We start from the raw sequence: 24,053 nt of genomic DNA, 5'->3' as shown, positions 1-24,053 counted from the left end.
TTCTCAGGGGCATTTGCCTGGCCACTGTAGAAAGCAGGACGTGTGTGTGTGTGTGTGTGTGCGTGCGCGCGGGGGGTGAGGGGGAGGGGATGGCCTGATCCCGCAGGTCTCTTACATTCTCACCTGTCACACCACTGCACTGGTGTAGTCAGGCAGCTGACACCAAGCAAAAATCAGAAATACCTGTTTCACCACAGAACAGTACTTCTGCATACATGGCAAGAAAGATTAGCACTAGTTGGACCAGTGACTACACCCTCAGATCGATGATATTGCCTCACCACCTGCAACTATTCCTCCCAGCCACAGGACTCAAGGTATTGTTGGGTTTTGTCAGGGCTGTGGGTGCATGAGCACAGCTGCCTCTAGCACTGAACAGTACAACAGGAATCTAAGAACCACAGGAAGCTGCCTTATATTGAGTTAGACCCTTGGTTCACCTAGGCCTGTATTGCTGACACTGACTGGCTGCAGCTCCCCAGTGAAGTTTCAAGTAGGATTCTTTCTTAGCCCTACCTGGAGAAGCCAGGGATTGGATTTTGCATGCAAAATGTATGTTCTACCACTGAGCTATGGCCCCTTCCTGGAAATTATGGATCAGGTCTTAGGTCAGGCATTTGAATGGTATTGCTTTTTTTTTTTTTTTTAAATACCTCTGCGTTATATCTGCCAGATAGATTACATACAAATCTTTACATTGTCAAAGTTACGCGAAATGTGTTCTACAAATAATACTGCCTTGTTTATGCCTTTTAGCCCAGTGATACCATCTTGCAGATCATGACTGAGAGAACACACTTTTCCAAATATGAATGAGAGCCAGTTCTTCTGAAGCTTTCCAACCTGGTGCTTGAAAAATGCTATTCCTGAATTTGAATCTCTCTCCCTGTCTGCTAACTCCACTGCTGCATCAGCACAGATGTGGTATCAAAGGCACCTGTGGTTGCCTTTACTTCAGATGCTACAGCTAGAAACATCAAGGAAGGAGACCTGATGGTTGGATGGACTAATGGAAATACATCAAACATCTGCTATGGATCAACATCCACCCCCTGCAAACTCTTCATCTTTCCTGGGATGGGCCCCAAGTGCTTTAAAATTGATCAGGAATGATATTATCTCACAAACAGTTTCCAAGTAATTTGCCACTTTTCCAAATTATTCTCAGTTGAAAATGTTACTTTCAGAGCACTAGCTCTGTGGGATGTCACATGGAGGAATAGCATACCCATCAACATCTAAGAAAATTGGTGCATTTATTTGGCTTTTAGTAAAGTAGTGGTGAGGGGTAAGCTTCCCTCTGCTCATTTTCGAATGAATTCAGGGATCCCCCCACTCAAACTTTCTTGGAGAATCCTTGAAAGTCTTTCTGGGAAAGCAAAGCCTTCAGGAGTTTGTTCCCAGCCCTCCCTGCCAATTCAAGCCAAACTGTACAATTCTGAATGGGGGAAAGAGAATTGGATTGTCAGTGGCGGAAGGCTGCTAACGGAAATACATCCTTAAGGCCTGGACATACCTGAGCATGCTCAGGAGCATAAATTCCAGTTGGGATGCATCGGATTTGCAGCTTTCTGTTTTTAAACTGGGCCAAGAGACAGGGAACACTATAGATCCCATGCCAACTTAATAATTTAATAAATGCTACTGATATGCTCTGGAGTGCTCAGGATGAAATGTAGAAGGATAAGGCTATCAATGGCTCTCCAGTATCAGGGGCAGTATGCCGATGTACACCAACGGCTGGGGAACACGAGTGGGAGGGTGCTACTGTACTCATGTTCTACTAAGGGGTTTCCCACAGGTAACTAATTGGCTACTGTATGAACAGAATGCTGAACTAGCTAGGTGTTTGGTCTCAATCAGCATGGTGTTGCTTACAATCTTATGCCTATTCTCTCTGTTAAATCTCCCTTGCATAAGTGGTGGGTCTTGCTTGTGCAATGGAATCGGTGGGGCCCACTGCTTGTGGAAGGGAACTGGAGAAGCATAAAGGAATTGGCGGGGGGCATAAGCACCCCATTGGATTGTGCCCTTAGTAACTATGAACTGAAAGGGCAAAGCCCAGTACCATGTGGGACTATCCAGATAGATATGGCTGGATAAAGTATTCTATGTTAGGTCTGCTTTTAACCAACTACCTTCAGTTTGTGCACACAGATGAGCATAGTTGTCTACTAAATGGTGTACAATTAAAGAATATAAAGGAACGTTTTATCCTGCCCCCGTTCCCACCCATGGAAACACAAAATAGATGTCCATGATCTAGAGAGCCCAATGGAATGAAGAGGCAAAAACTCAGGATGTTGAAAAAATATATACAGTTTTATTCCTTGAAGTAGCCCAGTGCCCTTCAGCTATATGGGCCTTCTTCAGAACACATTGGGCTACTTCAAGTAATAAAACTATATATACATTTCTCAACATCCTGAGACTTTGTCCTTTCATTCCACTGGGTTACTTTGGGTGTTCTCCAGTTTTGTCTGACCCATGATCTAGAGGGCCCATTAGGGCACACACAAGAGCTTTCTTGCGCACATGCCAACGCTTCTCACTGAGAAGCTCCTGACTCACCCATGTACAACCGTATGCATATATGGTAGGGCTCTGTGCATAGTCTCAACAGGATATATGGGGATTAGGGTCGGGATGTCACTCCCCTCTCCACCTGTTCCCTGAGAGGGTTCTACTATCAGGGAGATGTCATGCAGGTGGTGGCACATCCAGGGAATGGGGATATGTACCCTGTCCTCAGGTCTCCCATGAAGCTGCTGATTGTGCAGAAGCCTTGTGGTGCAACTGCGCATGATCACTGCATGGGCGAATGCTGCCGACATCCGCAATTACACCTCCACTTTGAAGGAAGTTGCAGTAAGTTTTCATGCACAAGGAGATCAGGGTTCGTGTTTAAGCTTCTAAATGCCACCGTACTATATATTTTCAAATCACCCACTTTATCTTAATCATGCATTTTTTTTGTGAAACAAAGGGGGAAAATGAATAAGTGGCACCATTTTCCCCATGCTTCTTGAATTATTTCTTGTCAAGGAAAGTCTGTTTCCTCAGCCAGAACTAATTTAAATCAATCTGTCATTAGACATGATAAATAATACTTACTGGGGGGAAATGGGGAGGGAGAGATGCACAATGGTAGCTTAGAAAGTTCTGCTTTCTTCCTTAAAACTTCCCAAACAAGCACTCAGATGTAATTGCTGAAAGCCGACTTCAAAAGGTTCCATTTTAATACAGCGCTAGACAGCTGCTGGCAAAATGTATAGCTCTCACCATCTTAATTATCTGCTTTTTCCCTAATCTGTACTACAAGGCTTATATATGAATAGCGATGGTATGGTGAGCCAGATTTTATGCTTAAACTGTAATACCTTGGAAACAGGGTAATAATTACAGAATTGGTTGAAGCTTGCTCAGCAGTGGGTTTAAGTAAAGTAGGCCCACAGGTGTTTCTCTTCCATATTCAGTGAATAACTTCACTTAACCCAAGCCCTGCACATTTGTGCTGATAGAGGGGTGGGGGACACATCTGGGCCACAAATTATGTAATAGCAATACTTGGCATGATCAATTCTGCCCAAAAATAAAAACACAAGAAATTCAAGAACTGTTGAGAAATAGGGCTTTATGGCCCACAGACAATTTCAAATCCATATTGTACCCTGATGTTTTGATGTTGTGAGAAAAAATTAAAATTTACCATCGCTACTAATGCTAGTTACAAGCCCCCAAGCACTGTCACTATGCAGAACCTATGCACGTTAATAACACATATGTAAGGAGCTCTGGATATCTGGGGGAAGGTTATCACTAGAAATGAGCCAGAACCCCTCTCCCTCCCCTCCCCTCCCTCTCTCTCCCTCTCTCCCCCCCCCTCTCTCTCTCACACACACACACACACACATTACCATTTCAGCAGTGCCAAAAAGCCACCTCCCTTTCTGATGATTTTTGAGGCTCTTGCAAAAATATTTGCTCATCCATTTAAATTGCTCTCACACACTCAATTGCTCTTACTTGCCCTCAGTGGTATCAGGCACCCAATCTGATTGGCTAGAATATATAGTGTCATGATGCCAACACATTCACTTTGTGCTCTCTGATTGGGTGGGATAACCCATGTGATTAATTCAGGAAAAAGGAAGCAGGAGCAGCTGAGATTAAAAAAAAAAAAGAATTAAAAAAGAATAGTTCTGAAGGACAGAGAAGCTGGGGGGTGGGGCATTGCCAAAAAGAGTATAAAAGAGGATACAGATGTGCATAAAATTTACATATGTTAGTATATCTGTGTACATGCAAATTCAGAAATGATTATTATAATTTAAATGGAAATACAATCCATCTCACCATGGTGGGGAAGACTGACCAGGTGGCCTGTGTGTCTGCTCAGACTGTCAAGCTGCTAGCTCTTGAAGGACAACTTCCAGGCCCCTGCTGCTGTCCGTTCTTAGGGTTCTTGATATTTCAACTGGACTTGAACCACACAGACCTCCAAACAGAGTATGCCTTAATACAGCCCTTCAAAGAGAAGACTTCCTCCATTAAGTAGGTCACATGGCCACCTAACAGAAGCCCGGGGAAACAGGGGAACAGTGCAGGGGAGAAGGTGAATATTTGCATAGTTTAAGTATTTTTTGTGCTGGTGGTGTGGGGATAGACCTATCCCACTGAAACTGCTGGAAGTGGAACATAGTTGGCACAGTTCTGGTTATCGCCTCACCATTAAAAAAAAAAAAATCAAAGCCAGAATCTTGGCTACTTTGTTTAGAAGTTATACGACAGGATGGTCCAATATTTTCCAAATCTTAAACTAGAATGCTGAATTGGAAACCTACTTTTAAAGCAGAGAAACCAGGGCTTCCTCCCCCCACCCCCAATCTGTGAATTAGTAATGGTACAGTTTTGTTATCTCCAGCCCAGTCAGTGAGGTTACTTTATTTCCTAGCCTTTCCTGTGTGTTCCAAAACTTCAATTTAGACAGAGATCAAGACATTTTGCCCTTTTGACCTATTCTAATCATACATATTGAATTAATCAGAAAAAAATGGATTTCCATTCTCAAGGAAAACCAATTTTCTCTAGAACATGACCAGAGCCTAAATACCCCACTCTTCCTTGTTTGTCTCTAGTCATCTTGAAAAGGATTTCTCTCCCCCACCCCCACTTTAGTCTTGCTAAGCTATTATCAAAGACCTTTCAAAATGCAAAGTTTTAAAGGCAAATGAAAGCTGCAATTTTTATACTCAAGATTAACGAGGGGCACTGAAGTGTTCCTGCAAGACCCACACACATGCCTGGTTTTGCATGTTTTTGCATCCCTTTTTGATTCACCGTTTACGTGAATCTTTACATAGGCTAAAACGGCAAATCAAAAAGGGACGCAAATAGCGCCCACTACGCTATTTGCGTTCCCCTTTATTTTCGCCATCATAGTCTACGTAAATATTTACATAGACTAAGATGGCCAAAAATAAGGAACACATATGGCGGCGGCCGTAGCCGCCGCCATTTTCGCACGCACTTTTTTTTTTTAACCCAGCCATGATAGGCTATGTAAATCTATATGTAGCCTATCACTTTTTTTTTTTTTTTACAAGACTGCAAATGGCAGCGGCAGCTGGTCAGAAGACCAGCCGCCGCCGCCCGGAAGATCCGCCCCAGGTAAGTCTCGTCCCAGGGGGGATCCGTGGGGGGGTGGGGGGGCAGGCAATTCTGCCACGGAGTTCCGCCACAGAATGCACTGGCATTCAGCCTCACCGAGATCTGTGGCGGAATTCTCTGCCATCCCTAGACTGAATGTGTGAGGAACAGCAGGCCCCACTCCTGACCTAAGCACATTTCTTCATCTTCTCCCTTTGCAATCAACACACTCCAGGAAACAAAACTTCAGGCTAACACTACTTTATTAATAAACAACTAGCTTCTTTACAAATGCAGATTCTAGGGAACTCTCAGACTGCATAGAACCAGCTAATCCACACATCTACAAATATCAACAGAGGATATGAAGTGGAAGTTAGAGAAGTTGCCAGCAGTCTGGGCAAGGACTTCATGGCCAGACTTGGTTTGCAGGGATGCCCCTCCCTTAGGGTAGCTCCCTCCTATGTTGGCTTCCACAACTGGCCAAGCTGGCGGAGCATCTGAGCAATGCCCCTATCTTTTCCTGCTTCACTCTGCAATGGATCCTAGCATCCCTCACGTCATGCCCCTCACCCTCCTCCTCCTCCTCAACTTGAGCTCTCATGGTGGAGGAATGGGGGAGCCATTCAGGTTGGGCCATCTGTATGTCAAGGTCTTGGGAAGAAAGTGTCGCCATATCTGGGCTCACTAGGGAGGGTGCCTCCCTCTGTTCTGGCTGTTCCCGTTTCTCGATCTGAGCTGCCAGACATCTCCACACACTCAGATTCATTCTTGACATTATGTCCTGTGTGTGCATATAAATTGTGCGGGTAAGCCTGTTTGCACAATTGCAGAGCCTGCTTTTTTCAGACTTCTTGATTACACAAACAATTTATGCTCACATAAGATCTATCTACAGAATGTGTGAGGGTCAGGGTGGAGCCTAATGCTGCAATCCCACTCTCCCACCCCCTCCACGCACATCTGTTCATTCACCTTACATCAATTGTCTGCAAACGGCTAATTACACTATAGATTCCTCCACCACCACCCCTCTCTCGTTTTGCTGTGCAAACACGGGTTCATATTTTCAACTATCATCAGTTAGGTTAAAATTGGATATAGATTTAAAAGGTACTTCTAAAGATAGGCCAGAGGTGTGTCTATTGCAGCTCAACGTTATCTCCACAAATATTAATTCAGCCAAACCCCTTAGTTGAAGGACAATCACATACACATTCTGCACCCATCAGCCCGATTCCACTATCGACAACTTTCCACCTTTTTCCCCTAACTTTTTCTTAGTAAAATAATTTCCATTTGTTTTTATCTATAGTTGCTCTGACTACGTGCTCAATGAAATCATTGCTTTTTTTTTTTAATGGAGTCTCTGCTTCAGTTTTAGCAGTGTAAATAATCCACAGAGTCTGTCTGGCTCAAGTCTCTTTAACTGCTTGACTGCTTGCTGAGTTTCTAATAACTGATACAAAACCGTCCTCCTACCTGAAAGATGCAAAAGCATGTCAATCATTCAGGGATTCAGAGGCTGCAGTCCTATAGCCACTTCCTGGGAGTAAGACCCATTAAAGGCAAGGGGATTTACTTTTGTGTAAACATGTTGAGGATTGTGTGCTGTCAATGAACAAAACCTGAAGTGTGTTCAACTAGGGAACAGCATCTTGGTTCTATACTCTTACTGGAAAGGTGGGCTAGGCTATCTGGGTCCTTAAGACATTTTGGACTGTGACTCCCACCAGCTCCAGCTAGCATGGCCAATGGTCAGGGATTGTGGTCCAAACCACCACATGAAGCAACACATCTTCTTGAACCCTCCTACACTTGTTTTAAAACACTCATGGAAAGGGCAGATCCCCTCCCAAAACAGCAACCAAAACATCAAGTGCTTACATCTTGGTTTCCCCACAACCTGAAAGAGGAAGGGTTACTGTCACTACTTCCATGTTCGCAGGCCTTCAAGCAGGCCCTGAAAATTTATCTGTTTCATTTGGCCCTGTAACTGAGTCAGGACATTATTGGGTGCTGTTGTGTATATGTTGTTAACTGATTTTAATTATTATTTTTATTGGATTTTATCATTGCTGTGGTTTTAAATGTTGTATGCTGTCTTGGGATGGGGGGCTTCCCTAAAAGGTCGTCTTATATATCGTTTAAAATAATTTCCCCATCTTTAGAGCAACTGCAGCTAGTTTTCAAGGCAGCAGTACCTATACACACACACACACACACACACACCCTCCTCCTCAATAAAAAAGGCAGTTTACAACAACCTAAGAACAGACAATAATATGTAAAACACAACACATGAAAAACAGGCCAGGAATATAAAAAGCAGCAGATAAAAGATCTGAAACAGCCTGCTGAATTTAAATGTTTTTGCCCATAAAATATAACAAAGGTTGGAGCTAGGTGGGACTCCATGGGGAGGGAATTCCATATGCAGCATGCCAGAGCTAAAAAAGCCCCTTTTCTAGTTGACTTTGGCATCACTTCTGATGGGGAAGGGTAGGAGAGGTGGCCAGAAAGTCCCCCCCACACACACACACACTTTCTCAACCCAATTCTTGGGCTTTCAAGGAGGCACTTTCTGCACCTTTGAGGGTGGGCTGGAGAAATTCAGATGGCTTTCTCACGTGCGGGGCTTGCATTTTTAGCAAACAGAGACCGTATCACAATCAAAGGCTTCTTCTTGTTAAATGTTGCTTGCTTGCTTTTCTTTCTTTCTTTCTTTCTTTCTTTCTTTCTTTCTTTCCTTTGAATAATTTTTGCTGCCATTTTCCAGTGGTGTGGGTGATTCTCCTCCGTCAGGGGTCATCTCACCCCACAATTCATCTATAGAAGGATGTAGCATCATCTTGCTCTACAATGCATCTGAGAAAGGACTAGGGATGGCAGAGAATTCCGCCACGGATCTTGGTGAGGCTGAACGCCAGCGCATTTGGCCCCCCGAAACCCATGGCGGAACGAAGCCCCCCACCCCCCCCACCCTGCAAAAGGCGCACGAAATGGAGCACTCACCTGCTGTCATTCGCACTGCTCTGCGAATGGCGTCTGCGTCCGCCATTCGCTTCACCATTTTAGCCATGATAGGCTATGTAAATACTTATGTAGCCTATCACGGCTAACGCAGGGACGCATTTTGTGTTCCCTTTTTTAGCTGTGATAGGCTACGTAAATATTTACATAGCCTATCATGGTGAAAAAGGGAACGCAAATGGCGGCCGCCGTAGCTGCTGTCATTTGCGTTCCCCCCTTTTTTTTTTGCCGTGATAGACTACGTAAATATTTACGTAGACTATCATGGCAAAAAAAAAGGGACGCAAATGGCGGCGGCTACGGCGGCCGCCATTTGCGTCCCTGCACAGCCCAGCAGCGGCCGGATGTTGCTGCGGGCTGCCCCAGCCGGCAGCTCCGTGGAGTCGCCGCGGAGCAGAGCCGGCCGTTGAGGGTTTTGGGGGGAGGGACGGAGCGCCTCCCCCCCCACGGATGTACAAAACGAAACAGGTAAGTTGTTTCGTACATCCCTAGAAAGGACATAGTTTACTTCTTCCAATGCATTGTGGGGAAAGATGGCCCCTGACCAAGGAGGATCACTACCTCTGTGGAAAAAACTTTAAAAGCAAGCAGAGGGGAACACAGTTTAAAAAGAAGAAGTCTGTGGTTTTGCTACTGCCTGTAACTGCTAACAAATAAATACATAAATCCTCAGGCCCCATCAGTGCCCCCCCCACAAGTCATCAGAAGTTTTACATCTCATTTTTCTCCCTGCTTTTTGCCTCACCCTATAAAAAAAAAAATCAGCATGTAACACTGTAGTTACACATCTCCAAACATGTTGCTAATAAATGCCTCTGCAGAACTTCAATTTTTACAGTATTTAAAAAGCAGGTTTGCTATTACTTGCACAGATATGAATTTAAACAACTCTTCCTACTACAGTCCTGCCTTCCATGATATTAACCATTTCCTTTTGCGTGTGTGTCTTTTTAGCATAACCCTCTTCTCATACAGTTGTTCAACAAATTTCATTTATTCATAGAAACTGTAGAACTGCATTCATGAAACAGTAATTTAAGAGGATAGCATGAGCTTTTCTTCAATTAAGCTGAGTTCTGATTATCCCCCCCCCCCTTAAATTCTTACTGTTAGGTAGTCCTATCATTTTCATTGCTGGTTATATAGTATTACAACAAGAAACATATTAACATGTTTTTGTTTTTCCTCTGAAACTAGATCTGGTTTCATAAGCTGTGAAACAATTTTCTTTTGGAGTATCCAAGCACTAAGGATCTGTTTGCATTTAGTTTCATATTACTGCATAATTTGTATTAACAGGATGGACGAGTATTTGAATATCATTAGGTGCTAATGTTTAGGTTGCCAAAACCATTAGGCTTTTTGTCTTATTACATTTCTACCTGTGTGGCTTAGTTCAATAGGTTATTCTATTTAATTTACTTAAAATATTTATATGCTGCCTCTCTGCTTGACAACAGACCTACCTCCAAGACAGCTGGCAATATGAGGAAATGAAGATATAATAAGGTTTACAACACAAGATTAGAAACAAAACAACACTGGACAATGATACAAAATGTCCTCTCCTCAGTCCCAAGACGTTACTGCTACTGCTGCTGCTGTTCTTTGAAGGTTCTGTGATGACCACAGCATTTGACAGCCTATGATGGGGCTTTTAATGTTAGGTGGTTTACCGGGCCCTGGTATTTTACTGTTAATTGTTTTTAGCTTTTTATATGTTAAAGTTTTTATATCATCTTATCATGTTGCATTTTAAGGATTTACTTTTTGTGAACCACCTACAGAGCTCTGGCTCTGGGTAGTATAGAAATGTAATAAATGAAATGGGTAATTGAAAATGTTTTTTGCCTGTTGTTGAAAATGTTATCTATTTATTAAATTTCTTAATCGCCCATCTGGCCATCACCCAGCCACTCTGGGCGATGTACAATAATACAACAGTTTAAAACAATAAAATTCAACATTAAAACATATTTCTAAAAATACCCTAACCCACCCCAAATGCCTGCCTGAACAACCACATTTTTAATGCATGCGGAAGCTCATTAAAGAGGGGGCATGGCGGAGTTCCCTAGGGAGGGAGTTCCACAGAGTGGGGGCCACCACAGAGAAGACCCTCTCCCTCATCCTCACCAGCCTAGCTGTCCTGGCTGATGGGACAGAGAGAAGGCCATCCGAGGCTGTTCTTGCTGAGAGGCCTGTCTGGTGTTGCTGGAGGTGGTCCTTGAGATAGGCTGGGCTGGAACCATATAGGGTTTTAAAGGTCAAAACCAACACCTTAAATTTGGCCCGGAAAACAACTGGTAACCAGTGCAAGTCCTTCAGCACCGGAATGATATGGTCACGTTGGCGGATGCCTTTAATAAGGCGAGCCGCTGTGTTCTGCACCAGCTGCAGCTTCTGAACAGTCTTCAAGGGTAACCCCACATAGAGCGCATTACAGTAGTCTAGATGAGAGGAGACCAGGGCATGTACTACCGATGGGAGCAGATGGTCGGGAAGGTAGGAGTGCACTTCCATATCAGATGGAGTTGATATCAACGTTGATGGCAGGAAAACCAAAATACTCTGTCTTGAGCTCAATGGAAGAAGTGGAGGGGGGAATAAATGAAATTAGTAGTGGGGGTAGGCAACCTGGTGCCCTCCAGATGTTTGGACTATAACATCCACAAACCCCAGCACCATGGCCAATGATCAGGGATTGTGGGAGTTGTAGTCCAAAACATTTGGAGGGGGGCAGGTTGCATACTCCTGAGTTAACATGTCAGGCTAGGACTGGGGAGATCCAGATTCAAATCTTCACTCAGCCATGAAGCTCACTTAAAGCACAATCCTACACATGTTTAGACAATTCCACTGCTAGCTGGGGCATTCTGGGAGTTGTAGGGCTTTTTTTCTGTCTAAACATGCATAAGATTGCACTTTTAGTAACTTTGGGCCTCTCACTATCTCTCAGCATAATCTACCTTATGGGGCTATTGTGAGGATAATACAGGGAAGGGAGGGGAGAGAGAATTATGTATGCCTTTCTAAGCCTCTTGGAGTCAAAATTGGATGATGATGATGAAGATGAGTAAATATTACTTTATATACAAGTCACATTTTAGTCCTACCCTCCCTGTCAAAGTTAATAGAGATCAATCTGATCTGCATTTTCTACCCAGGAACGTCACTGCCAGCTTTAATGACACTGGACTGACATCATTTTTGCACACATAATTCATTGCATGGTTCGTGGATTAAGTATTTCTCTTCTTCTCTTGCAAGGAGGGAGGGACCGGGGTGGTGGATTAACTCCACTATCAAGAAGAGAAGACATGAAGCTAACTTACTACACAAAGTAATAATCCTCTATTGAGACATCACACAATGGCAGTGGTAACATTAGTAGGCAATATTTATTATAAATAAAAGGGACCATTGAGGCTTTCAACTCATTAGAGGGAGGTCTGGGCAGATGACTTCATTGTAGAGAGTCTAAAGAGTTATGAAAGGAAGAAAAGATTTATTTATCCGCAAATACATCCTCATTAGGAATTCAGTATGAGGTATTTTACAAATAGATTTGCAGAACCATTTGGTATTGTTATTTTTTAGTTTGCCCATTTTTTAAAAAAATTACATTCTTATTAGCAGTGTCAGATTTCTAGGGGTGGAAGAGGCAACATACATGGAACAACGAGAGATTGCTTTTTAACTTGATTACTATAGTAAGTTTCGCTAATGATACTTTGGTGAATTCCCCTCATCATAATGAGGCTTCTCCTACTATCAGTGTTAAAACATAGTTCCCAGCTTGTTTCTCTGATGCACTTGTTTGTTATGTATAGGTTTGAGCTGAAGAGGTACGCAAATTTTTGACAATTACCAACACCTATCTGAAGTGGCAAAGTCCAGAATTCTACCACATGCTGCATAGTGCATAGGCCAGTGATCTCGAAACTGTGTTCCAAAGATACGTAGGGTTTCCAAAGAACGTGTTCCCCGATAAGAAGATCAGTGATGGCAGACAAGGTTCCCTGAAAGACAGCTTGCCAAGGTAGGGCCAAACCTTCAGAAATTTGGGCCATGTTTTGGAGGGGGAGTTAGGGGCAAAAGTGAAGATGAAACTGCTTCCTTTTTTTTGGTGCATTTTGGGGTCGGGCCTAGGATTTCAGGGATGGTGTTAGAACTGACTAGGGCTCTGTCAAAGCTCTGATTTTGCTTGTGGCTACAGGTGGGGCATTTGAAAGGACTTACATTTCTAAAAGAATAGAGAAAGATCCATACAATACATGGATTCACCGCAGCACTAAGCGAGCAATCCTTTGCATGTTTAGACACAAAAAAGTCCTAGAACTCCCAGCATTCCCCAGCCAGAAGTGCTGGGAGCTGTGGGATTTTTCTTCTGCCCAAACATGCATGGGACTGTGCCTTAAATTGCTCATTTGGAAGCACCTGCACAGATTTATCCTAAGTAACAGGAAACAGTACACCAAGTCAAATGTCCAGTTCTGCTTCTCCAGAATGTTTGGTAGTGCCAAGGTGAAGCTACTGTTGAGAAGGATTGCCTGGTCATGCCAGTGAACAGGCTGGTCATGTAAATTCATTGCAAGTGTATCTAAATTCATCACAAGTGTATCTAAATTATGGTTTTTAATCAACCACTCCATTCCAGACAGTCAGTTTTAAAGCACCTAGCAAAACAAATTCCAGGAGGAATGCAAGGGCCCCACCCCACCCTGTTTTTAAAATAATCTTCAGGATCCAGCCCCCACCCCTGTGAATCACAGGGCAACTTGCTGCTGACTTGGTTTCGGACTGGAGTTCCAGTTGTTAACTTTAGCAAGTGGGCAAATATTAAAAGAAGATAGGAAAAGCAGGGCTTCCAACCTATTTTCCTCTTATTTCTGCATTGCATGTGGCATAAAAATAGACTTCTTTTGTTTCTATAATGGATTTTACAAAGCAACTGAGGTGGGTTGGCAGCTCTGCAATCTGACAAAACAAATATTTCTTTTCACAGAAAAGTACATATGAGTTTTTCCCTCCTATCAGCCAAAAATCTCATGAAGCTTTTCAGAACCCAATGCACGTCCTTCCCTCTTCGCAACTCATTTTCCCCTCTTTTTGTGACAACCGAGGCAATAATTCACAGCTCACTGGGTCTCCTAAATAACCCCCTTTATATTTACATGGTCAGCATTCCCCCATTACCCAGCAGGGATCAGCTGTATTGGCAGGCAGTCATTAAGTATTCTTAAAACTTCTGAGGTTTAACACACCCCTTCTCTAGTTAGGATCTTAAAAAAAAACCCCAAACCCTCACATGGTTACTGTCTCAAGACCAAACAATAACATAACTGTGCCATTTTGTAATTTTCAAGAGCTTCCTTCTCTGGGTCTCATCCAGACTTCCCCATCAGGTCTTTAAAGCTCAGATGTGTTTCATCATGCTGAGGACTGTGACTTCCCTCCGCGCCCCTCACTACCTTTTCTATAGGAGATTAAATGAGGTACTTGAGTTTCTTTGCAGAAACTTTTATAAGTGTAGACTTGCTCAGCCTTACGACGCGCTGCAGTTAATTTAATCCAGAGGCATTCAGAAGTCTGGGAAAGAACAACACTTTCACCCACAGCTAAATAATGAGAGCTTTCTTAGAGACCAAAAAAATGAACCTGAAAAGAGGGAAAATATCTATCTATATATACAGTACAAGAAAGACACATTGTTTGGTTCAATAAAAGTGCTCTTTCGAAACCAATTTAGCAGTCGGTTTGGAAGATTAAGTACTAGCATCCTGGGGTTCAAACAGCTTTATTGCCAAGCCTTGTTTTGTACTGGGTTAAAAAGAGGTATCAGTGTTGGATTACTGGTGGCCATGTTTTAGGGACTTAAACAATAGCAATATTAAACTTTATAAATAACTATGGATGCTAGCTGTTTAGTGTGTCAAGCACATTGTCTTGGTGTCTTGGGGAAATTTCCCATTGAGTTTAGTGCAGCCTGGGTCCCTCTAGATGTTTTGGCCTACAGTTCCCATCAGCCCCAGCTAGCATGGCCAGAGAAAGCTGTTTTAATGGTTTTGGATTGTACCTAGTGTGGCCATGTGTCCTTTATTTGAGGGGGTGTCAGAGGACAGTCCTCTATTTGAACGTCTGTCCAATCAAAAGCCTGATTAAAGATAAAAAAACATAAGAAAGGAGTAAGTGCAGAGGCTTAAAGTTTCCTATTGACAGTTAGCACCTTGACGACAGCTGACTGAGCAGTAACTATGGTCACCTGAACACAGTCTTTCCCACTAGAGTCAGATGTATTGCATTTCTATTTAAGTTATAGTATTTTTCTTAATTTACATCTATAAATCTAATTAGCATATGCAAATGTTATGCAAAACTGTGTCCTCTCTTGTCCTCATTTTTGGTGTGATACATGTCCTCTGTTTTGGTGATGCCTAAGTGGCCACCTTAATTGTATCCTATAGGTGTAAATTATTATCACATTAATTATGCATGGTAGAAAAAAGCATTTGCTTAGAAAATACCGAAGGAACACTTTTTTTGCAACACAAACTTAATGTGACTGTAGTTTGCACCTGTAGGGTACAATCCAGAACCATTAAACTCAGTGGGACATGTCCCCAAGATGTAGCATTGTTCTGCAGAATCATGGGTGGCCATTCAGTGTCATGGTCCCAGGTGTCATGCTGACACTGGAATCATCTTCCGAGGAGAAGCCAGAACCTTCAGAGCCAGTTGGCCCCTCAGCAGGCCCTGGCTCTACCCAAGATGGTCCAGGACCTTCAGGGGTGATGCCTTTGCATATGCCTCCTGGAGATACAGAGAGCTCAACTTCTGAGGCAGAGGGGGATGCTGGGCCGCCACCTAGCCCCTGAGAACACTGGTGCCTTAAGATCCATGATAGGATGGTGGCTTGATTATGGAAGAGGGCTACTCATGAGTCCAGCTCTCCTCATGAGGAGGACATCTGACAAGCTTCTAACATGATGCAGCTGAGCCTTGGGTGGGGCTCTGGTAGTTCTAGCTATATCAGCTCTCACTTCTAACTTGAGAGCTGCTGGAAACAATGTTGTGTCTTCAGTTCTAGTCTTTGGTATCCTGATTTCTCCTCGGCTTTGCTGTGCATTTGGACCTCTGGGCCCCTACCTGACTTTGCTTTCTGCCTGTGTTTCTCGTTGACTAATCAAGCATTTAACCTTGCTTGCACCTCAGGCCTCTCTGGGAAAAAAACCCTACATGCCTGACAAAACTGTGCTGGACCATTTGCCTGCTAAATTGATTTCTGTGTTGTATACATCCCTGTATTTGCTTAGCAAAGAGCCAGGACTCAGTTTAGAGTAGGACACTCAGTCCTCATCAGAGCAGCACAGAAGAGGGCCCAGGGCAATAGCATCAGCAGTGGTAACCCCCAGTAGGTGGCCCAAGGACTCCAAGTCTGGCATATGCCATGATGATATACAAATCTATTGCAAATTTGAGTCTAATAAGTTTTATTGTGCTCATAGTAATATGACTGCTATTGTTACAGAATGTTCAGCCTTCCCAATCATCAACTCATCATGATATTTTAGGAATTAATAGCACAGCTGCAATTAAGATAACTTAAGAATGTATTCTGTTAAAATGGATTGTTTGCTTATAGTTAAAGGTAAATCAGAAGAGTTACTAAAACAAAAGTTCTGGAAGCTGAATAGTACTCCCAGTTACTAATTGCTCAAGTTACTAGTCATCCATGAAGCATATGCTGAACACATTCCAAAGGGTTCAGAATCATCTGCCTAAGTCATAAATCTTTCACAGGTACAATTATGTGTGAACAGTGGTAGGAAAAGCACATTCAACAGCGGGAGTCAGGTGGGTTTACTGAAGTAAAATTGCAAAATTAAATTTAGATGAACTTAATTAAAAAGGGGATCTAATTTAATACGGACATTCATCACACGCTCATTGAAACCCTTTCTTGTGTCAAGAAAATGTATTAAAGCATGAATTCAAAAGCCACATAAAGGCTGAAATGAAGTGTGAATGGATGGACAAATAATGCAGTTTAGCTAGGAGAAACTTTGTGTGTGTATATGTGGCTGTTCATCCATCCACAGTTACTGCCTCTTGAAAGAGTAGCAACAATAAAGAGAGATGATCGCCTCTGATGTTCCTAAAGTCTTTTACAACAGCACTGATGTGACCCCAGACCCAGAGGCATTATTTCCATGGATGCATTTCTTTGAAACAAGATCAGGACCAAGACAGGGCTTGTTGGGTCCCTCAGCAGCCTCACCCTCGGTGGCGGGGGCAACAAAGATGAAGCCATGGCTGCAGTGGAAGGGGTGGCTATATTCCACTCACCTCCCCACCCCTTAACTTGAGGTGGGCACGTGCCAGCAGCAGTCCAGCAGCCAACATGCACTGCTGTTGGTCCTCACCATTTTAATTCTCCCACAATGCCTCAGGGGCCCAAACACAGCATCACTCTGGAGTGATGATGCAGCCCCAGCGGCATTGTGGGGCATTAAAATGGTGGGTGCCAGCAGCAGCTTTTGCCAGCTACTAGACCATTTGGGTGGGGGGTTGCTGCCAGTGCACACCTCCCTCAAAGTAAGGGAAATGAGGGAGATGGGGAAGCGGGCACTCTGGGAGGCTTGTTGTTGTTGTTGCTCAGTTGTTAAGTCGTGTCCGACTCTTCGTGACTCCATGGACCACAGCACGCCAGGCCTTCCTGTCCTCCACTCTCTCCCGGAGTGTGCTCAAGTTCATATTCATTGCATCGGTGATGCTATCTAGCCATCTCATCCTCTGCCGTCCCCTTCTCCTTTTGCCTTCAACCTTTCCCAGCATCAGGGTCTTTTCCAGTGAGTCTGGGAGGCTTGAGCCATTGGCAAATGCCCAGTCATGCCAACCCCTGACACTGGGCCTAAATCAGATTGAAGAGTAATTCAAATATGCAGGAACTGAAATGGTACAATATTCTTACAGAATGATACCACCTCTGATTTCATTTGGGGAGTTTGATTGTTTGGAACTTTTTATCCCATGTTAATTCCTGCCCCCTGAAGATGGAAGCTCCCCCCACCCTTTTCTTTGAGTTGGTAAGTTTTAACATGGGGCATGATAGGGAATGAGTGAGCATTTTGTTTCATGTTTTCATGCAAACTTCCCAAACTCACACTTCCCGAACTTGCACATGAAGACGAAACCAGTTATATGGCAATATTCACACTTTTCCAAATGTTGCGATGCAGTTTGCAAGTAAAAAAAAAGAAGTGTATAACATGTGTAAAATAGGGGAAAGTGCACATAAAATCCATTATATTAGGGGAACGCATTTGGAAAAAAATGTGTATATCTGGAAAAATGCATATTAGGAGAAAAGCTCACAAAAGGATGTACAAATTTTTGTGCAGTTTTTAGGAAAAAAAATCTCAAACTGAAATGGAAATGGGGTTGAATGAACTCAGCATTGGCAAAATGAGACACTGAGCAGAAGTGAACTTGCCAGAATCATCCATCCCTAGTTTTCAAGTAAACACGTCTCATCAAAATGCAAAGTTTCCTCTCTCCAATTTCAGCAGAATTTGATTCTAGGTAGAGAATAAGATCTTTACACTGCCTTCTTACATGGCCTCATGAAGAACCAGCAGAATTACAACCAAGAAATACTAAATTGATGCAATATTAGCACTGATGCAAGGGGGTAGAGCAAATTTGTAAGGAGCTCAGCTAGGGCTCAAAAGCAACACAAAGCTGTACTTGCATAATTTGGGACTCTAGATTTAAGTATTTTTCTGGGTCCCCTGCTGTGGTTATATTGTGTGTGGGTCCTCTTCATGGTAACATATCTTCAAATCGTCTTCTGGGTTCCCACTCTTTCATGCTGGGGAAGCACCCTTTTGGGCCTGTGGACACATTTGGAAATTTGTGGAACTGTCCTGGGCACAGCCATAAAACATTTGCCATGGATGGGCATGAGTGGTCACAATGGACAAATAAGCTGAACATAAGAAGAGCCCTGCTGGATCAGAACAAGGGTCCATCTAGTCCAGCATTCTGTTCACACAGTGGCCAACCAGCTGCCCACGGGAAACCCACAAGCAGGACATGAGTGCAACAGCACCCTCCTGCCCATGTTCCCCTGCAAGTTATGTACACAGGCATGCTGCCTCTGGTACTAGAGGTAGCACATAGCCATCAGGCCTAGTAGCCATTGATAGCCTTCTCCTCCAGCTATTTATCTATCCCCCTTTCAAAGCCATCCAAATTGGTGGCCACCACTACATCCTGAGGTAGCGAATTCCATAGTTTAACTATGCACTGTGTGAAAAAGTACTTTTATCTGTATACTGAACCTCCCATCAATCAGTTTCATGGGATGACCCCAGGTTCTAGTATTTTGAGAGAGGGAGAAAAATGTCTCCCTATCCACATTCTCCACACCATGCATAATTTTGTGCACCTCTATCCTGTCTCCCCTGACCCTCCTTTTTTCCAGGCTAAACAAGCCCATCTGTTGTGACCTTCCCTCATAGAGGAGATGCTCCAGCCCCTTGATCATTTTAGCTGCCCTTTTCTGCCCTTTTTCCAGCTCGACAATATCTTTTTTAGGTGTTATAACCGGAACGATACACAGAATTCTAAGTGTGGTTGCACCACAGATTTGTATAAAGGCAGTATGATACTGGCAGTTTTATTTATTTATTTATTTATTTATTTATTTATTTATTTATTTATTTCTATACCGCCACAATAAAACCTAGCAGCAGTACAGGAGTTTAAAATACAGATTTAAAACAGCAAAGATAAAAATTTAGAAAGCTAAAATGCTAAAATGCCTGGGAAAATAAAAAGGTCTTCACCTGGCGCCGAAAGGAGTACAATGTAGGCGCCAGGCGAACCTCACTAGGGAGCTCATTCCAGAGCCGGGGTGCCACAACAGAAAAAGCCTTCCTCCTAGTAGCCACCTGCCTCACTTCCTTTGGCAGGGGCTCATGGAGAAGGGCCGCTGATGATGATCGTAAGGTCCGGGCAGGTACATATGGGAGGAGGCGATCCTTCAGGTAACCTGGCCCCAAGCCATTAAGGGCTTTAAATGTTAACACCAGCACTTTGAATCGGGCCCGGAAATGGACTGGCAGCCAGTGCAGCTGGAAAAGTACTGGCGTAATATGAGCTCGCAGGCCAGTCCCTGTTAACAATCTTGCTGCCCTATTTTGGACCAGCTGAAATTTCCGGACCGTTTTCAAAGGCAGCCCCACATATAACGCATTGCAGTAATCCAGACGAGAAGTTATCAGAGCATGGATAACTGTAGCTAGGCTATCTCTGTCCAGATAAGGGCGTAGTTGGTATACCAGCCTAAGCTGATAAAAAGTGCTCCGTGCCACTGAGTTCACCTGTGCCTCAAGTGACAGTTCTGGATCCAAGAGCACCCCCAAACTACGAACCTGATCCTTTAGGGGGAGTGCAACCCCTTCCAGAACAGGTTGAATATCACCTAGCCGGGCAGACGAACCACCCACTAACAGTACCTCCGTCTTGTCTGGACTGAGTTTCAGTTTATTGGCCCTCATCCAGTCCATTACCGTGCCCAGGCACTGACTCAGAACAGCCACTGCCTCACCTGGTTTTGATGAGAAAGAGAGGTAGAGCTGGGTGTCATCCGCATATTGATGGCACCTCAGCCCACGCCTCCGGATAACCTCCCCCAGTGGTTTCATGTAGATGTTAAACAGCATGGGGGATAAAATAGAGCCCTGTGGAACCCCATGGCACAATTGCCATGGCGCAGAGCAATAATCCCCCAGCACCACCTTCTGGAATCGGCCATCCAAGTAGGAGCGGAACCACTGTAGTGCAGTGCCTCCAACTCCCAACCCAGACAACCTATCCAGAAGGATACCATGGTTGATGGTATCGAAAGCTGCTGAGAGGTCCAGGAGAATCAACAGGGTCGCACTCCCCCTGTCCCTCTCCTGGCAGAGGTCATCCCACAGGGCGACCAAGGCAGTTTCCGTTCCAAAACCAGGCCTGAAGCCCGATTGAAATGGATCTAGATAATCCGTTTCATTCAACGGTGCCTGGAGCTGTCCTACAACCACCCGCTCAAGCACCTTGCCCAGGAAGGGGAAGTTGGCCACTGGCCTATAATTGTTAACATCCTCTGGGTCCAGGTTAGGCTTTTTCAGGAGTGGTCTAATTACTGCCTCTTTTAAAGCGGCAGGCACCACTCCCTCTCTCAAGGAGGAATTTACAACCTCCTGGACCCAGCCAGACAACCCCTCCTTGTTTGATTTAATAAGCCATGAAGGGCAAGGGTCAAGCACACAAGTGGTCGATCGGACTTGGCCAAGCACCTTGTCCACATCCTCAGGCCTCAGTAACTGAAACTCATCCAATAAAACTGGACCAGATGGTGCTCTGAACGCCTCTACCAATGGAACTGCATTAATGGTGGTGTCCAATTCATGACGAATCTGAGCGACTTTATCGCTCAGACTTTATTCTCAGTTCCTTTTTTAATTATACCTAACATGGAGTTTGCCTTTTTTACAGTAGCTGCACACTCGGTTGACATTTTCAACAACCTGTCCACCACAACCCCAAGATCTCTTTCTTGGTCAGTCACCGGATCCCATCAGGTTATACTTGAAGTTGGGATTTTTTGCCCCAACATGCATCACTTTACACTTGTTTACACTTAACCACATTTGCCATTTGGATGCCCATTCTCCCAGTTTGAAGAAATCCTTTTGGAGCTTCTCACAATCCATTTTTGTTTTAACCACCCTAATAATTTGGTGTCATCCACAAACTTCGCCACTTCACTGCTCACTACTAATTCCAGATCATTTATGAACAGGTTGAAAAGCATTGGCCCTAATACAGATCCCTCTGGGACCCCACTATTTACTTCCCTCCATTGGGAGAACTTACCATTTATTCTTGTTGTCTGCTTTCTATTCTTTAACCAGTTACTGATACATAAGAGGACTTCTCCTCTTATCCCATGACTGCTAAGTTCGCTCCAGAGTCTTTGGTGAGGGACTTTGTCAAAAGCCTGCTCAGAGGTATTCATGGAAAATTAAGATGGCAGCAGCTAAAGGCTTCCACTTCATTTTGAAGTAATCCCAGCTGCCAGCAAGAAAAAATAAATAAATAAAAATTGGGAAGAATAAGGTATCTCAGTAGGAACCAAGGAAAGTGTCTGGGGGCACAATGGTACCCGTGGGCACCATGTTGGCTACCCCTGCTGTTATGTATGTTAGTTTGCTTACTTCAAAATGAAGGATCAGCCTTGCTGGATATGGGGGCCTTACTTTCTGCTGAGTGAGGGCCTGAATGGCGGTCCAAAAGTCATGCCTTAAGTTCACCACTGAATCCACCCAAGAATAGGTCCTGTATCTAGTGTTGCCCCAGTGGTGTTCTACGATGTAGTGTGTGTAGTTATTCCTGACAGTTTATATAAGGTTTGGATTTAAAGGCAAAGTGTTAAAATAGGATGCCACCAATAGATCAGCTTGATCTCATTCTGACAACTGGTCTCCCTTGGGCTATGAGTGTATGTTGATAGCGGGTAATTGGCTGCATTTACAGTGGCTTCAGTTGAGCAGGCTGCACAACAGTGGGAGCCGCAGATGCCAACTCAGCAGACTTCAACATAATAATAAATAGACGGATGAAAGCACTTGCAGTGGCACAAAATTACGCTGCTGGAACTAATGCAAAGAGGTCGTCTAGCCTTACCTGTATACTGAGCTGCTACACCCATGTGCAACTGCTGAGGACCCTTTTTGGTATAATTTGACGGACCCCACTGGCTATATATTGGTTGTAAGTGGCAAATACTTATAAGGTGAAGCACTCTCAAAAGGTTCTGAGAAGCTAAAGCATTTTGCATCCAAAGTATCAAGCCAAGTGGAGGATCAGGAGCTCATCAAAGGTTACTCATTTGGAAAGTTATCCTGAATATTTACATTATTAAAGCTTTCCTAACCCGCTTCTGTTTTTAAAGCTTTCCTAACTCATGCCTCTGATTCTTCTTCTAGTGTTGATGGAGTAAAGTAGAAATGTGTCAAACACAGAATGTGTCATTTGGGTTTGTACTTTAAAAAAAAAAAACCACTCTAGTACAACACTGTTGTCATTGTTCTTAAACAATGCTTTTAAACAATATTTGATGCTGTTCTTCTGTTTTAAAATGCTCTGCATTATTGCCACTTTAGTGTATGTGTTAAAAGATTTTTATTTTATTTTTTAAAAATGGTCTGAAAACCCTTGGTTGAAGGGGCCAAGAGCAGGGCACAAACATTTCAAACAAACTGACTGACTGACTGACTGAATAAGAAAGATTGCCATGCATACTAGAAAGATTTAACATATTTACCTGCCTTTCGAGGAGCTCACCTGAGCTCACCAATAACAATAGAAATTATTGTTAAATGCCATCCCTGATTGGAAGAAGGCAAACCCAGACCTGTAACTCTTTCAGAGAGGAAACCAGCAGCCTCTTTGGCAGGCAGGTACATTCTCCTGTGTCTCTGCATTGGGAGTGGTTGAATGATCCAGTCACAGCTGATGCAAAGATGCAGCAGGCTGACTCCCTCCCTGGCCATGGCTGATTGGAAGGGAAGGCAAGGGCAGAGCAGTGAGTTGTGCAGACATGCAATGAACACATACTTTATAGGTAAGCGCTATATATGAACTTGCAGGAATCTTAGGGGCCTTTGCTCAGGGCCGTAGTGCATAGCTCAGTGGGTAGAGCACCAGCTTTTCATGCAGAAGATCCCAAGTTCTATCCCCAGCATCTCCAGGTAGGGCCAGGAAAGAAACCTTGGAGAGCCACTGCCAGTCAGTGTTGACGAATACTGACCTAGGTGGACCAATGGTCTATATAAGCCAGCTTCCTATGTTCCTAACCTTTAATTACAAATGGGATCTGCAAAGAAACATGGAGTGCTCCTGTAGGGCCAGTCATCTCTGCCTTTTTCCAATATATTCCATTCTACCTCCTCACTCTCCCACCAGACATGCAGGCCTTTGTGGCCACTGAAGATCATTAGCCTTCATTGAGCTGTTTTGGGGTCTCCTCCCCTTTAAACGCTGGGGTTCCCCCAAGCCTGCCGATACTTCCCTCTTTGTGCATGGATGGTGCCATTTTGGCCACTAAGGTTCTACACTTGGAGAATATTAGTATATATGATTTTTTGAGGCATATTAGCAGAACTCTTTCTGCACACTGCATCCTCTGACATATATTTTGGGAATGACTGATGCAGAGCAGGGACCAGCAGACTTCAAGCATGCATGATCTACTCAAACTCTGAGGCCTGCCAACTGGAGTCATGCGCCAGACCATGGCTTTGTGTGTGTGTGTG

General features: G+C 43.8%; 1 long non-coding RNA gene across 1 annotated transcript in view; it reads right to left on the bottom strand.

The window, feature by feature from the left end:
- The window catches only part of LOC146337113 (uncharacterized), a 344,200-nt gene that overhangs the window by 144,538 nt on the left and 175,609 nt on the right, over positions 1-24,053 (bottom strand). The gene's annotated exons all lie outside the window — the stretch shown is intronic.

Source organism: Heloderma suspectum, chromosome 11 (assembly GCF_057233095.1).
Source record: "Heloderma suspectum isolate Gila_16-S chromosome 11, 16-S_ref, whole genome shotgun sequence".
Classification (NCBI taxonomy): Eukaryota; Metazoa; Chordata; class Lepidosauria; order Squamata; family Helodermatidae; genus Heloderma; species Heloderma suspectum.
This window is presented reverse-complemented; position numbering and strand designations above follow the sequence as displayed.